The sequence below is a fragment of the Aotus nancymaae genome, unplaced genomic scaffold, assembly GCF_030222135.1.
Source record: "Aotus nancymaae isolate 86718 unplaced genomic scaffold, 86718_ANA_hifiasm-v0.15.2.pri h1tg000036l, whole genome shotgun sequence".
NCBI classification, from domain to species: Eukaryota; Metazoa; Chordata; class Mammalia; order Primates; family Aotidae; genus Aotus; species Aotus nancymaae.
In genome coordinates, this window is record NW_026988450.1 from 74,307,674 (window position 1) to 74,324,487 (window position 16,814).

Genomic DNA, 16,814 nt, shown 5'->3' on the forward strand with positions numbered 1-16,814 from the left:
GGCACAATCTCAGCTCACTGCAACCTTTGCCTCCCAGGTTCAAGTGATTCTTCTGCCTCAGCCTCCTGAGTAGCTGGGACTACCAGCGCCCGCCACCACACCTGGCTATTTTTTGTATTTTTCATAGAGATGGGGTTTCACTAGTGGGCCGGGCTGGTTTCAAACTGCTGACCTCAGGTGATCCACCCACCTCAGCCTCCCAAAGTGCTGAGATTACAGGCATGAGCCACCACACCCAGCCATTCCTTCATTTTTCTGCTTGATTTCAGGACATCATTGGAATTTCTGAATTAGTCCATCTTTCTGGTGTCTAATATAAAAGCTCTTTTTAAAATGTGATGAAAAAGCTTTTTTTCATGTGATGAAAAAGAGCTTCATCTGTAATTGTTCTAGATGCTGACTGGCAGATCAGAACACAGAATGATGCTTTTGAAATGACTATGCTATTGCCCTTAATTAACCTCAGCTTACTTTTCTATAGAATGAAATGACAGCTCTTGTCTGGACTATCTTTCAAGGAATTTTATGAGGATCAAATGAGATAGATAATGTCTCATTTTATAAATTAAATTCCTATATAAATATAAATATAGTGTTTATTTTCCATTTATATGTCTTAGATGACTCTAGGGTGAGAATGCATAAGAAAAGGAAAGAAACATTTATTGATTTGCTTGTTTATTGACTGCCTATTCATGCAATCATTTATCACTGCAAATATTTATTGAGAAGCCATATGAAATTCTCACACTTGTATTATTTTATATAATATTTACATTGGCCTTAAAAGATAGTTATTATTTTCTTTATTTAGAAATTTAAAATTCAGAAAAGATGCATGATTAGACCAAGGTCACATAGCTAGTGGCAAGGTTGAGATGCTACTTTGAGTCAGTTGGACCATAAATAAGACCAGACAGTACATGAATATGAAGAGAAGTGACTTTTAAAAAGATGTTAAAACCTTGAGATGCTTTTGATGTCTCACCCAGACCCTTTGCTGAGTAATAAGGATTTTGTGCCTCTTACCACCACTGTAGTTTTCCATCTGATAAAATTAGATATTTCTTATTCCTTACCCTACACTGGCAAAGTCATGCAGACTTATTGAAATTTGTGTTTGACAAGATGGCAATTTAAATTCTTCTGTCAGTTAGAGCTCATCCATCAGTCACCAAGTAGAACAAAATGTGCAGTGACTTGGAGAACAGGGTAACAATGTCGCTTGTGAAACCGAGACAACCACAAATGATTCATTGAGTTTCTATCATTTTCGGAAATGCAAAGACAGAAGCAACTTGGCTTTTAAGGCAAAACATACAGGATAATTGTGGCTCCATAAATAATTGTCACCCTAAGGTCTTCAGGGTGGTGAGATCACACTGTTATTTCAAAATTGCAACTTAGGTCCCAATCATAACCTGCATACCTGTAGAGTCCTTGCCATTTTTCCCATTGTCTTCTTTGTCTGGTCTCCTGGATTTCTCATGGTGGGATGAAGTGGTGGGAGGTTCTCACATGGACTCATCATGTCAGGCTGGGTTTCAATTCACATTGCTTTGTGGAATCTCCCTTAATTTCTTTCAGTACTTCCTTTGGGTCATCATTTCTGTCATTGCAGCTTCTCTGAGCCTAAGCTCTTGACTTCAGCATCCTCTAGGCTCTGACCATACCACTGTTGTAGCTTCTCTGTGTGTGGGTCACATGACTGCTGCTACTACGGTTCTTTCTTTTTCTCATCATCACCGAATAGATTTTTGGATGAATCCTTTCATCTAAGCCCTCATTGATCCTGGTAGCTAAAAGAACCAACCTGGGGTTCTTGGATTGCTGTGGGCTGGAGGAAAAGAAAGTGAAATAATGGATTCTGTCACTTAATTAGATCCGATAGATTACACATACTGAGGAGGATTACATGGCATTGCTGCTTGAGCCCCATTTTTGCCATCCTTTGGTTTATATGCAGCTCTTTTTTACTGGCCAGAGAGGCTTGTTTGGACCGATTTAAGAAACAGTCTTCACACTGCACAGAGACAGGTGAAATGGCCTTGATCTCATGGAGATGGGCAAAGATGAGCATAGCCACCTCCAGCTAAGTACAGTGGCAGAGCAAGTAATGGCAGAAGCCCTAGTTTGGTGGAGCCTCAGCTTCTTACAAATAACAAATAAAGTCTTTATTTATTATTGTCTTGCTAAGGAATGGTAAGAAGAAATTGGACTGACCTTTTGGAGCAGAATAAAGTTGTGTTATGCTTGCCGCCCATGTCTATCTTAGAGAGATACTGAGATACTTGGAGATTCTGAGTACAAGGTTGGGTGGTGCTAGAATCTGTTCTAATCTTGCCAGCCTGTCCTATTGATGAATCTCACAGAAATCTCCATAAGTGTGTGCTCCTATGTGTGTAAATGTAGACCATGAGCACTTGAGCTGCGGCACTGGACTTAAAGCCACCCATCTTATGTGACCATAGCAGTTTATATTAAGAGAGAATGGCTTGCTCTTTGGAACAGGATACCTTCCTCTCAAACCAATGTTAATGGTTGTGTCTCAGTCACTACTACAGAAAGGAACTGTTGAACTGCAAGACATGCTGTAGATCAGAGGCAATAACAATAGCTAAGGAGAAGAGGATGTCCCAGGACACTGGACAGCCCTTATATTCTCTCTCTTCCACATGACTATGGGGTTCTTAGAGCGATCATAAGGGAGGAAGAGAAAGTGAAGAAAGGCATTTTTGAAATAGATGCTATGTAGTCTTAGAGTCTTTTTTTTTGTTGTTGTTGAAGTTTTTAATACTTTTACTTGGAAACTTAGAGCGAACTCCAGCTCTTCTGTCAATTCTCATTGAGTTTACAGTGGCCATGGGGGCAGGGCCTATTTTACTTCAGTTTTGTTTTGTTTGGTTCTGTTCATCTGTTTGTTACCAGGTGCAAGTCCAAAGCCAAAAGAATTGATCAGTTGATCAATGGTCAGTTGCATGCCCCCAAGGCAGGAACTCCTCCACCCACTCCACCACCCCAGCTGGGGTGGGGATCAGAGTGCTTGCAATTGTGAAGGAAGGAAGGGGTTCTGAGGACAGCATGCTTGTCTGAAAGCCCACCTGGCTGGGAGTCTTTCTTTCTCTTCAATAAATTCACACTATGCGTTCTGTAGACATTGTTAGCATTGACCTGTTAATGGAATGAGGCCCCCAGCTGAGAAAGCAAGCTGGCATCCTGGAGGAGGAGACTTCTACAGCAAGGCCTGGATGACAAAGAGCTGGTGAAGCCATGGACAAGCAGAGAAGGAGCGAGAAGAGGATGGCAGGCAGAGGGAACAACTTGAGCAAAGACCTGGCACTTATGGGCTCATTGTTAATATTTTAAAAAATTTGCACTCAAACTGTTGAATCAAGACCTATCAAATATTCAAGTAATTCTCCCATAGGGCCTTTGAAGTCTTCGGTTAACCTCCCTATAGTTCAACCATCTGCCATTCTGTCAGAATCCTATTTCTGGGCAAGGCTTAGATTTTCCTTCTGTCTCAAGACTTCTTAGCACCTGTTAAATCAGTGGATACAAACAAAGTTAGGGAGAGGTTGCAAGTAGGGCCTGAGGCTATATATAGTTCAGACAGGGCTTAGCAGGTAGGACCTTGAGGTTAGCTTCACAGCCAGTATTTTTGGAAACATGTTTGCATACTGTACACATTACATGTTCCTATCCATGTAATAATTCATTCAGTATATTAAGAAAAAATGGCAGTGCTATTTTATTTATTTATTTATTTTTTTAGTGAAGGAGACTGAGGCTAAGAAGGCCTGGATGTCTTGCATGAGATCATGCAAGTAAAGGTTGCTAAGCCAGGTCTTCTGACTCAAATCTGATGCTGCTTCCAGAACTGTGGGCTGCTTCTCAGGATCAGAACCAGCACTTATCAAAACCATGAAGTTGATGGAGTTGTCTTTGGGCTTTCACTGTTACTCTCTTTACCTTTTACTCTCACCCGAGGGCAGAGATCCAATGTGTGCTTTCTGTTAAGTCTCTTGGCTCTCACATGTGATGAAATAGAAAAATGGAATCGGTTCTGACACAAGCAGAGCTGGCTTTATGGGCTTACAAGTCATGCACTTGCCCAGGATGCTGCCCCCAGAAGGATTTGTACTTGGCTTAATGCTCTGATATCTCTGTCTTGAAATTCTTCATAATCTGTTGAACACAAGGTCCTGCATTTTTATGTTACACTGGACTCTGTAAATGAATTAGCTGGTTCTGCTAATAAGCTTAGGAGTTTGGTTATGTTTCTTATCTGGATCTCAGTTTTCACATCTGTAAATTAGAACCAATACAGTTATTATATCTCAAAGCGTTCTTAAGAATAAATCAGATACAATAGCAAATTTCCTAACAAACTTTTGTACATGTGTGATTTTCACTAAATCTTAATCTGTTTACATGTAATCTAGCATGGAAACCTCTTTACTAATGCCCTACGTACTAGGTGAGCACGAAAACGTTGGTCATATCTATGCAGAGCTTAGTTTTGTGCAAGAGAAGATGATTATTTAGATATTGCTGTGGTGAGAACAAATTAAATAACAAGGGGGAAAAATTCCCTTTTCATGCATCAGTTACTAGTTTGAACAAATGTGTAGACTTGGTAAGCAGGGTGATGAGGAAAACAAATGCTGCAGCAGAAACATTGGCTGAGAAATCAGACAGTTCCCATGACTCCCCAGCCAATACCAGGAGCACTCGTACTTCTCAAAGCAGCATTGAATTTGCTCAGCTATGGTTGGCCCAAGGTGAACAATCAAAACAAAATGAAACAAAACAAAGAGAATGCAGAAACTGATGTCTAAAACTGAGGATGTTTTTGAAATTTTGTGTCTGGGGCTGGTCTAACCAGTTCAAATGTATTATTTCATTTAAACTTCCTAAAAACCCAAAGAGGTAGGTAACATTAGTAGCATTTTGTAGATAAGGAAACTAAGCTCATAGAATACTTACCACTTTAGAACACCCCATAGAATTGATAGTGTTTAGAATACAAACTATTTGAAAAGAACGGAGCTAGATGAGATAATCAAGATTGTCTAGACAGTGATGTCAAATGAGCTGCATCTCATGCCTTAACTGTAATTTTTTTTTGTTAGCGCTGAGCTATGGTTTGCATATTTGTCCCTTTCAAAACTCATGTTAAAATTAAATCCCCAATGTGGTGGCATTAAGAGGTGGGACCTTTAAGAGGTGATTGAATCATGAAGACTCTGCTCTCATTAATGGGTTAATCCACTCATGGATTAATGGATGAGTGGGTTAATGGATTAATGGGTCATCATGGGAGGGAAACTGGTGGCTTTTTTATAAGAGGAAGAGAGACCTGAGTGAGCACATTAGCATGCTCAGTCCCCTCACTATCTGATGCCCTGTGCCACCTCAGGACCCTGCAGACAGTCCCTACCATCAAGAAAGCCCTTACCAGATGTGACTCCTCAATCTCAGACTTCTCAGCCCCCATAACTGTAATAAATAAATCCTTTTTCTGTATCATGCATCAATATCTCCTGGAAGGCTTTTACAGCATAAGCTGCTGAGCATCACCCACAGAATTTTTGACGCAGCACATCTGAGATGGGGTCTGAGAATTTGCAGGTTCCCAGATGAGGCCAATGCTGCTGTCTGGATCCACCCTGTGAGGCTTCCTATTGGTAACTTTCTTGACCATTGATCTGATTCCTTTTAAAATGAAATGAAATTATTCAAATATGCATTTTAAAAAATCATACAGACTTATTTTTTAATGTCTGTCAACAGCAGGATATATGTCAATAAGAAGTTCTGAAAATCTGCATCAAAAATTGTTTAAATTAGTTCTTGCTTTGGCAGCACATATACTAAAATTGGAATGATATGGAGAAGATTAGCATGGCCCTGGTGCAAGGATGACATAGAAATTCATGAAGGATTCCCTGTTTTTTGGAACCCCTCTGTATTGTTGGTGGGAGCATAAGATGATGCAACCACTATGGAAAATAGTATGGAGGTTCCTCAAAAAATTAAAAACAGAATTATCATATGATCCAGCAATCTACTTTTGGAACTATATCCAAAATAAAGCAGGATCTTAAAGAGGTATTTGCATACCTATATTCATTATAGCATTATTCACAATAATCAAGGGGTGGAAGTAACATAAATGTTTGATGACAGGTAAATGGATGAAGAAATGTAGTATATACATGCAATGATATATTCAATTTTTAAAAAGGAAATATCCTTTTTTTTTATTGTGTAGCACATGAATAAAGCTTGAGGACATTATATTAAGTGAAATACACCAGCCACAGAATAGACACATCACTATGTGATTCCATTCATATAAAGTATCAAAAGTAGCCAAAATCACAGACACACAAAGTAGAATGGTGGTTTCCAGGGTTTGTGGGGAGAGGAAAACGAGAGTTGGTATTCAGTGGTTATAGAGTTTCAGTTTTACAAGATGAAAAGGTTCTAGAGATTTGTTGCAAAACTATATGAATATACTTAACACTACAGAACTATATACTTAAAAATGATGAAGAGGGTAAATTTTACGCTGTGTATATTTTATCACAATTAAAAAAATTATTTATGTAAGGATAACACCTTCCCTGTAGGGCATAGCAATCGTTTGTTTTAAAGATGTCTGAAGAGAAGTGGAGAGGGACTCTCTGTGTGGCCACTCTAATGGGAGCAAGGTACTTACACTAATTCCAGTCCTAGCAAATCCTATGTTCTCTGTGGATCTTGCCTCTCCAAGGTCCTTCTTTAAAGTATGGGTACCAGGTCCAAGCCAAAGATTCTAATCTGGCCTGTGATGTGACCTGGGCAGTAAGGATTTTTGAAAGCTCCTTGGAGCTTGAATTGTAGCCAGGACTGTAGATCATTGGTTGGATCTGTGATTTGTCACTTGTTGAAGGTTAAAAATGATCTTCTTGAGGGCTTGTCAAACTACATATGCTGAAGTCTCCTCCATTCTCTTCCTCACTGTCCCAGGTAATTCTGATTGCCATTGTCTCCTCTCCCTCAACTAATATGAGAAATATACCATTAGAAACTCCTTTTCAGAGAAAGTATGTTCGTGAACCTCAGTTGCAGGAGCTTGAGTTCATTGTCAGCTGGGTTTGTACATGATCAAGGTCCTTGCTGAGGTTGGTAAGACAGTCACAGTTTAGGCTGTACGTGTACACATAGCCCACCTATCTTTTTTAATCTGCAGAGTCAGTCAAAGCTTATAGGTAAAATACAGCACTGGTGCTTAAAATCAAACTGCTGAATGATAACAAAACTTCACTATTTTGTTTAGAAATTAAGTTTGACAGGCTTTGAATAATTTAGAAGATGATCTGAAGAACAAAGGAATAAAATTTTGCTGTAAGTTCAACATTTCTGTGGAGGTATTAAGCCCTGCCAAGGGTTATTTTCCTTGACTTCCTAAAAATCGGTGGTGTCAGAGGGAACTTGAAGAATCCTGGAGGATTGTAGCTGTAGTGTCAGAGTGTGCTTAGTATAAAATAATCCCAAGTGGAAACAATTTTCTACATATTTAGTCATTGTAAGCCAGTTTAGATACCCATGAGATCAGAAATTTGGCAGTACAGGAGACAGGGAACTTGCCAACTTAATGTTGTTTAATATTAATTAAATTTAATATAAACCAGTTATATGTTTTTCAGATATTCCCAGGCAGAATGCCAGAGAAGAAGAAATAAATCTATATTCATATTATACACAGTTAAATTATATCATCAAAATTTATTCTTAATTATACATTCACATTATATAATATATATTATCATATTTTCTAATTTTCTGAACATTTCTAGAATAACTGAAAAGGAGAAATGGATTACCAAATCAATAGTTTTCATGAAATGGAAAAATTTACTTGTGTACTGACACAAGTATTATTCATACAAGTACAAATTTTCTGTACATTATGAAGAAGTCTAAAATAATGCTACATGCCCTGCACAATAAACATTCAGGAGTGGGAGCAATTAACGTTGCCCAGAATTTTGTGAGACAATATGGAGAAGGTGATTACTTAACTGTGTTTTAAAGCATTTCTAAGACGATCCAGCACCACTGGGAAACACCATTACTGAGCTGGTGCTACCTTGGAAAGGTATCCAGTAACACTTAGAGAGCAAAGGGAGGATAGCAATCTTGATGGATAATCACTGAATCAAAGCTTTGATGGCCTTCTCTTTAGGATGATGATCACATCTTACACATGTACTAGAACTATCATTGTTCCTTTGTCCTCTTGTACAAGCATGTGATATTTACAACAGGGCGAGAAGTCTCCAATTTCTACTGAGTATCCCAATTTCTGTTATAGTTGGTCTTTCTAATATTTCGATGATTAATAATTAATGAAATGTATAGAAAATTAAATTAGGCTTCTCAGCATTGGCTTTAATGTAACAGAAATGCTGGTTGTACATATGGGAGAGAGTGGAAAAAGTTGTGGCTACAGGGTCATAGGACCTAGGTCCGTAATCCTTGTCATGTTCTAAACTCACCCCAGAGACCTCAGGTTTTGTTAGATTTAAGATAGGAGATAAATCTGTACTTCACAAGCCAGAATTGTTAATAAATTCAGTGGGGAGTTTTGAAAATATGCAGATTCGCAAGAATGGTTAGCCCACAATTTATGCATGAAGTAAGCCCTAGGAATGTGCATTTATAAAAATCGTCCAGAAGAGATTGCTGCTTCCAACCAAGAGAGAATAGCAGAAACTATGTGAACTCTCCTACTGAAACTAAAAACTAGACAAAACACATGACACAATGATTTTTAAAACATTAAGTATCAGACAAACAGAAGGCAATAACTCCTGGGAGATACAAAACAAATGAGGTGAGCCCTGCAATTATTTCAGCTAACTGCTTTGAGAGAATTTCCAGCTTGTGTTGTTGGTGGGAGGGATCCAGATTGAGCCTGGTGGTCTCCGTGGACTGGGGAAATTGACTTGGGAATCCAAGGAAGCCAAAGTAGCTACAGTTTACAGGGTGAAGTACCAGAGAAGAGAAAGGAATGCACAGAAAAGACTCTGAAAAACTGCAGAGTTCTCCCTCTAGTCTTCATCTGAGTACTGATCAGTTAGTTGCACACACGTAGAAAACTACACAATGACAAGAAAAAAGACAACATCAACTCCTGATTAAAACTCTCAGCAAACCAGAATAAAAAAAAAAAAACACACTCAATTTATTAAAAGGTATTTATGACAATTTATAGCTAACATTATACTTAAAATGGAAAAATTATGTTTCTTTAAAATCAGAAACAAGAAAGGATTATCTGCTCTCATCCCTTCTATTCGATGTTGTGCTGGACATTCTAACTAGTGCAATTAGGCAAGAAAAAGAAAAAAAAATGCATCCAGATTGAAAATGGTGAAGTAAATTTGTCTTTACTTGCAGGTGGCCTCATTTTCTAAGTAGATAATCCCATGGAGTTTATGTAACAGTTATTTGAACTAATAATCAAGTTTAGCAAAGTTGCAAGATATAAGATTAACATACAAAATTCAATTGTATTTAAATATCTTAGCAATAAATATTTAGAAATCGAAATAAATGTCATTATTAATAGCATATAAACATGAAATACTTAGGAGCAGCAGGTGGGAAAGGAGAATGTATAATCCAAGTATTTAATAATTAATTTTCTTAAAATTTGAACAGCACTTTCTACTAACTCTGTAGATATTGGATGTTATTAGTGAGTGGTGAGGATTAAATGAGATAAAAGCATGTGCAGAAAATGAAGAACGAAGTATCACACTTATATTAGGAATTTTGTAATGCTAGTAAAAAAATACATGGTTTTCAAGCACCCTCTTCCCCCAAGTCATGTTTTCTTTCAGAATTTGGGATAGTAGAATAATTTCTTTTGGGAGAATAATGCAAGCTGTGTGATTTGTTCTATTTTCATTGTTGCTGTGGTTAGATGCTCAGAACCAATTATGAATTATAGTCTTAATAATTCTAAAATACCTATCAATTTTATAACTGAGGTATCTTTCCTTTGGTGCTAGTTTTTTGTTTCAATTAACTTTCTTATAAACTGTTGATAAAAACTCTACAAAACTAAACACTATACAAAACACATGACACAATGATTTTTAAAACATTAAATATCAGACAACAGAAGGCAATAACTCCTGAGAGATGCAAAACAAATGAGGTGAGCCTATTTTTTATTGAGAAGAGAGAAATAAATAAATAATGTGTGTATGTATGTATATTATAAATAATTATATGTAATTATGTACGTATATGTATGTATATGTGTGTGTATTTTATATATATATATATATGTACATGGAAAACCCTAGCTACATATTTATTCACATTCACTCAATAAACATGTAGGAGCTACTGAGGTAGATTTTATTGAATCCCTACCTGGATGGAAACTAGCCTCGTTGTACAATCACCCAGCATTTGTGAGTGGCTGTGTGTGTATGTGAGTCTATCTTGTGTGTCTGTGTCTACCTTGATTCCATTGAATCTCATTCTTTAGGGACTTTGGGTTGAAAGAAAATCCATCCTTTTTTGGCCAAGGAGGATGAGACGTTAGTTAATTAAATTCCGCGTAGGCATTTTTCCTGATGCAATAATACTAAATCCAGGGATAAGTTGTCTTGACAACTGCTTTGTTACTAATGTGCTTTTTAGGCTTGTGAATAAACATGTTTGAGAATGTAAATCACTAGCTAAGGTTCAACAGATTTTTTTCTCTTGTTCTACCACAGAAACTGGACACTAATTGATAATACAGTGCACTTCCATTTATGTTTGAATAATGCAGCAACATTTACAGCTCAGTCTTTGGATGATTACATATATTATTCATGCTTTCAAAATGTAATGAAGATACATACTTAATATCAGTTTTCCAATTCAACTTTATAACCAAGCTCAGAGATGGTTATAGTTTTTGGCAGAGATTTTTAATTTTCTTCAAATGCTTTCTTGGGATTCACAAAACAGCTTCAAGCATAAACATGTTTAGCTTGGGGGAGAGGGAGGGGCAAAAACAATGCAAATGTGATGACATACATATGCAAAAATTATTCTGGTGATGAATCTGGCAAAAATTTGACTATAGTTCTTTTTCTCTAGTAATTTATTTTTAATTAAAAAAATACCTTTCAGCATTCAATGCACTGGAAAAATTGGCTAGAGAGTCAGTTTCTTAACTATCCATTTTGTGGCCAGCTAATGTGCACTGATGTCCTTTCTTAACACTAAAATAATATGTACCGATAGAAATATTTTTACTAGATAATAAAGTAGTCCTCACTTACAGAGGCTTCATATTGAGTTCTGCACAGAAACCTAGGGTATTAAACAATTATGCAAGAGTGAAAGGGGCCTGAGATCATTTTGTCTGAATGCTTCACCTTATAGAAGTGGGTATTGAGATTCAGATAAACCATAAATATCCTAAGCCTATTGTTAACTACGATCAGGCCATGTGTTCCCCAGTGTGACAGCATGGCATCCTTCTCTGAACATATTTCTGGCTAAAACAACCCCTTCATAATATTTTTTCTTCCTTATAGAGATAAAATGGTATAGTTTAAAAATATGGGCTTCTGAGTTATATAGATGTTGTTTTAAATTCGGATTACATTAAAAACAACAACAGCAACTAACTTCCACAATTTTGATGCTCATATAATTCTTATGATCAGGTAGTGAGTTCCCTCTCTATAAAACACATGGAAGGTTTCTACCAGCTGGAACTTATAAAGATGACAAAGGGCCAAAAAATTCCATAGAGAGCTTCAACAGTAGACTCAATCAAGCAGAAGAGAGAATCAATGAGCTCAAAGACAGGTCATTTGAAATTACCCAGTCAGAGGAACAAAAAGGAAAAGAAAAAAGAGTGGAGAAAGCCTGTAGGAATTTAGGACACCATCAAGCGAAACAATAAAGATAACAAAGGAAATTTGTGCGACACTGATCCCACTCTGCCATGAGAACTTTATAAGGTGTTCAACACATGGTTATAGTCAATAGCTCTACAGAACAAAATGTGTTTTATGACTGGTATTCATTTAGTGTCCACTGGTGAACTGTTTCATTTTGGGTTGCTAAGGAAGAGGCTGCTGGCTTGTTCTGTCTGAATCTTTTTCTCTGTGACCCATTTGCTCTTTATCTATGTAGCTTATTGGGCAACAATAAGCTCCTTAGTTCTTTATATGTCCCAGTTTTAAAAGCCTGCAAGATACTACAGCTCTCTCTCTCTAACACAATGGGCTTAACTCTTTTTTTAAGCCCAGCACTTCTGAAGTATATGTTATGTTCCTTCAAAGAGAGTCACTTATGAGGGCAAACTGTCCAATAGAACTTTGATGTAAATATTCTGTGTCTGCACCAACCAGTATGGTAACTACTAGCCTCATGTGACTATAGAGCATTTGACATATGCCTAAAATGATAAAGGAGATGAATGTTTAATTTTACTTAATTTAAATTTAAGTTTAAATAGCCATATGAATAGAGCCTACTATGTTGTACAGTGCAGATCTAGAAACTGACTGGAGAGATATGGGGAGCCTGCTTCTCTATCTCCCTTTCTTCCCACTTTCCTCAACTCCTTTCTATTTCAAGTTTTTTCTCTACATGATAAAGTAATCCAGGCCAAATAGCATTCCTACTGTTATTATTCCAAGGAAACATATGTGCTTTTTAATGGAATCCTTTTGGGGGCAGTCTAAGCTGGAAAAAAAAAAAAGAATTTCAAGCTCTGTAGAATCCTGGTAGGGAAAATCCTTTAAGGTTAAAGTGGTTATCTTGCGCCCCTCCAACCATACCTGTGGATAGGTTTAGAACACAGGCCAGTTTAGAACACAGGCCTAGTTAAGCATCACCATTACTACTGATGCTGATATTTCTTGATCTGCTATAGTAATATCTTATCCCATTTATATAATCTGATATATGTTTTAAGACAAATAGCTTTCACTATTTTATTTTCTTTTGGAGAAAGGGTCTCTCTCTGTTGCCAGTCTGGAGTGCAATGATGTGATATCATAGCTCACTGCAGCCTTGAACTCCTGGCCTCAAGTGATCCTTTGGCCTTGTCCTCCCAAAGTGCTGGAATTACAGGCCTGAGCCACCTGGATGAAACTGACATAGTATAGATATTGTTCCCCTCCAATCTTATGTCAAAATATAAGCCCCAATGTTGGAGATGGGGCTGGGTGGGAGGTGATTGGATCATGGGTCCGGATTTCCCTCTTGGTACTGTCATCATGAAAGTATGTTCTCATGAGATCTGGTTGTTGGAAAGAGTGTAGCACCTCCCTCCCTCTCTCTCTTGCTCCTATTTCAGTCATGTGATGTGCCTACTTCCATTTCACCTTCTGCCATGATTGTAAGTTTCCTTCAGCTCCCTAGAAGCCAAGCAGATGCCAGCATCACGCTTCCTGTACAGCCTTCAGAACCACAAGCTAATTAAACCTCTTTTCTTTATAAATTACCCAGTTTCAGATATTTCTTTACAGCAATACAAGAACACACTAACACAGATGCTGTTGTTAAAACAGGTAACAATTTCATTTTTCAGCCTCTGCTCATCTATTTCTAGTCCTCCATTCCCATGAGTTATATAAATACAGATAACACTTGTACCACAATAATTTCTTTAAATCTTGTGCTCATTCATTGCAGGAACACCACACTTCCTCCTAGTAGTACTGTAGGAAAACAAAAAGAAACAAGATGAATACGTGCATTCATTTTCTGGGGTAAAGCCCTTAGGAAGGTTTCCTGGTTTCAGGAGAAATTTCTATTTCATGCCTGGTGTCTGGCTTGGAGATTTTTTGGGGAGGAAATTTTTGTGTCTCAGCTTCTGAAGTCACATTCTTTACCTGTGTGTGTGTGTGTGCGCGCGTGCGCGCGCGTGCGTGCGTGTGTGTACACGGGTGTGTGTGTACACGTGTGTGTATGTGTGTGTGTGGAGACAGGGTCCCACTATACTGCTCAGGCCAGTCTTGAATCTTGGCCTCAAGTGATCCTTCTACCCTGGACTTCTCTTGAACATGGATATTTGAATGCATGACCTGTCATCACTGATGCCCAGCTCTGTTCCATCAAGATTTGCCTTTCTAGACCCCAGCTGGCTCATCACTCAGCGAAGTAAGAATCAAAGATTCAGAGCCTTCTTGAGAGCACAGTACAGAGCTATTGTCTAAACCTGTAGTCCAATAAATTACACCCTAAAATGGTGCCCAAATATACCATTTAACTCACTGTGGTGATTACACTGGTCCATTCTGTAATGTTCCCAACTTCTCTTAGCTGCTTAAAAGATCCTTTTTATACTTTTTTTTTTTCTGAGGTGTGCATAGTCTGATTTTTTGCACCTTGATAAAATCCTTCACATCTAGAGTGGTGTGGTACCAAAGTAATTTGTGCCCCACTGATCATGCACACTGATAAGCAATTCGATCAATAAGCTGAACATGTAAAGAAAATTGTAGTGTAGTTAAGAAAACTAATCTCCACTCATTAAATTAATATTTTGGTGTTGTTTTAGAACCTCTGTCTGGGTACATTTTTTCATTTAACAGCAATAAAAATTATGAGAGAGTTTTCATTATTAGCCTTCCTTGTAGATGAGGAAATCAAAGCTTAGGAAGTTTAAGTAAATTCTGCAAGACTTCACAGCATGCGGTGGTAGAGTTGGCACACAAATCCAGGTCTATCTGACCCCAGTTATGACTTATCACACATTTAATCCAGTTGAAAAAGCAGATGTATGTGAGGAATGTAATTCATACATAATATTTAGACTCCAGGTGCCTTTACCAGTGAGTCTAATCTATTTATTATAGCCAACCTGGCAAGACTTGGAAATTAAGATATTTGTTTAAATTAATTTGTGTCTTTGAAGAAAATGTATTTCTTTAACATTATCACAAAGTGCAATTTTTCATGAAGTAAAAATTTCTCTCAGCCAATTCATCCTCATTATCAAGTTAAAAATGGATATGCTTGTATATACAGGTATTGGGTATCTTGTTTTCCATATAAACACATATAAGTCCAGTCTTGAAATCTGACATTTGTTCTTGAACTTTTTCTCTTAGGATGGAAAGGAATTTTATTTTCTCAAGATACTTGTTTAAAACATTGGTTTTCAATTTGAGTTTATCTAGCAATTTGCCATGTGGTTTGACTAAGACAATTAATTCCTGGGGCCTCTGGCTGTCCACCTAAAAAATGGGAGTGAGAGCTGTATTATTGTTCATATATATATATACATATATATATATTTTTTTTTTCTAAGTGGATTTCAAAGACATTTATTTTAGGTTCTGGGGTACACGTGCAGAAGGTGCAGGTTTGTTACAAAGGCAAATGTGTGCCATGATGGTTTGTTACACCTATCAACCCATCATCTAGATATTAAGCCACACATGCGTAAGCTGTTTTCCCTGATGCTCTCCCTCCCCCAACCTCCCTGAGAGGCCCTTGTGTGTGATGTTCCCCTCCCTGTGTCCGTGTGTTCTCAATGTTCAACTCCCGCTTACGAGTGAGAACATGTGGTGTTTGGTTTTCTATTCCTGTGTTAGTTTGCTGAGGATGATGGCTTCCATTACAAGCCGATTTGACATAACCAATTCTTTGTTCTTAAGTACCTTGTCCTCTCGTGGCCTCTGTCACTTGCAATTCAACAGGGATAAGTCAATCCTACTTATGTAAACTCCACACCATACCTGCTGTTCATGTCTGCATCTGTAGCACTCTCTTCATGGAGCATCCAGAACTCTCTTTTCCTTGTAAATATTTATTTTCCAGAAATATCAGAATATACATAACAAGGAAAACTTAAGGCCATCTGAGATATACCTGTTTTAAGGCAGCTGATGTAAGTGTCGCTGCAGAGTGCCACAAGGTGGCAGTGTCTCAGAATATTAGGCCAGCGGAAGTCCTGAGTCAAGGCATTGGCGGTTGAACTGGCCTTCATAGCTCAGTTATACTGAGATAATATGGTCAAGTCGGCCAAGGTGATTCTACTGGGGGTCCACTAGCCAGCAGTCTAGAAAACCACTTTTTGACAGTATTTTCTAAAAAGCAGCAACATCATTCTTCCATTTTAGAGTGCTTTATTCAGAAAAAAAAAAGCTTTCAGAATGCTTTATTTCACTTAAGAATGTAAAACCTACATCGGTGAGGAAAAAAAAGGAAGGAGCGGACTCTTCCTTGCATTTTCCTGTCATTCAAAGTCATTGATTCTCAACCTTGACTTTACATTAGAGTATCTTGGGAAACTTTTCAATCACTCTCTGGGACAGGGGCCCAGAGATTAATATTTGAAAGCACTCTAAGTGATTCTAAAGTACATTCAGGGTTGAGACTCATCTTTTCAGTTCCTCTCCAACCATTCATTCGTTCACTCACCATTTATTGCACACTTCCTCATGTCAGCTTTGAGCAAGGAAATGGTGATGATGTAAAATGAAATTCTACAATTGCCCCCAAAGACCTTGCAAGTTAGTAATTCAATTTAATGGAAGTCAATTCAGCAAACATTTATCAAGCTCCTAGAACATGACAGGTACTATGCTAGATACTGAAACGGCAGAGATGAGAGCAATTCCAGCTGCCTAGCATTTATATTCTAGTGGGTGGTGTGTATGACTGAGTATCAGATGAGGCAGAATGTAGTATTATTTATATTTTACCTTTCTGTAACATTTCACAGTAACACAAAACATTTTAACCAAATTATATAACTTGAAGCTATATAATTCAATAAT

General features: G+C 37.7%; 1 long non-coding RNA gene and 1 other non-coding gene across 2 annotated transcripts in view; both read left to right on the forward strand.

Annotated features, from left to right (window-relative positions):
* Positions 1-16,814, forward strand: part of LOC105716813 (uncharacterized) — a 355,673-nt gene that overhangs the window by 300,623 nt on the left and 38,236 nt on the right. The gene's annotated exons all lie outside the window — the stretch shown is intronic.
* LOC135278127 (U6 spliceosomal RNA) lies at positions 5,857-5,959 on the forward strand. The gene has a single exon (XR_010345685.1). It is a non-coding gene; the product is annotated as a U6 spliceosomal RNA (small nuclear RNA).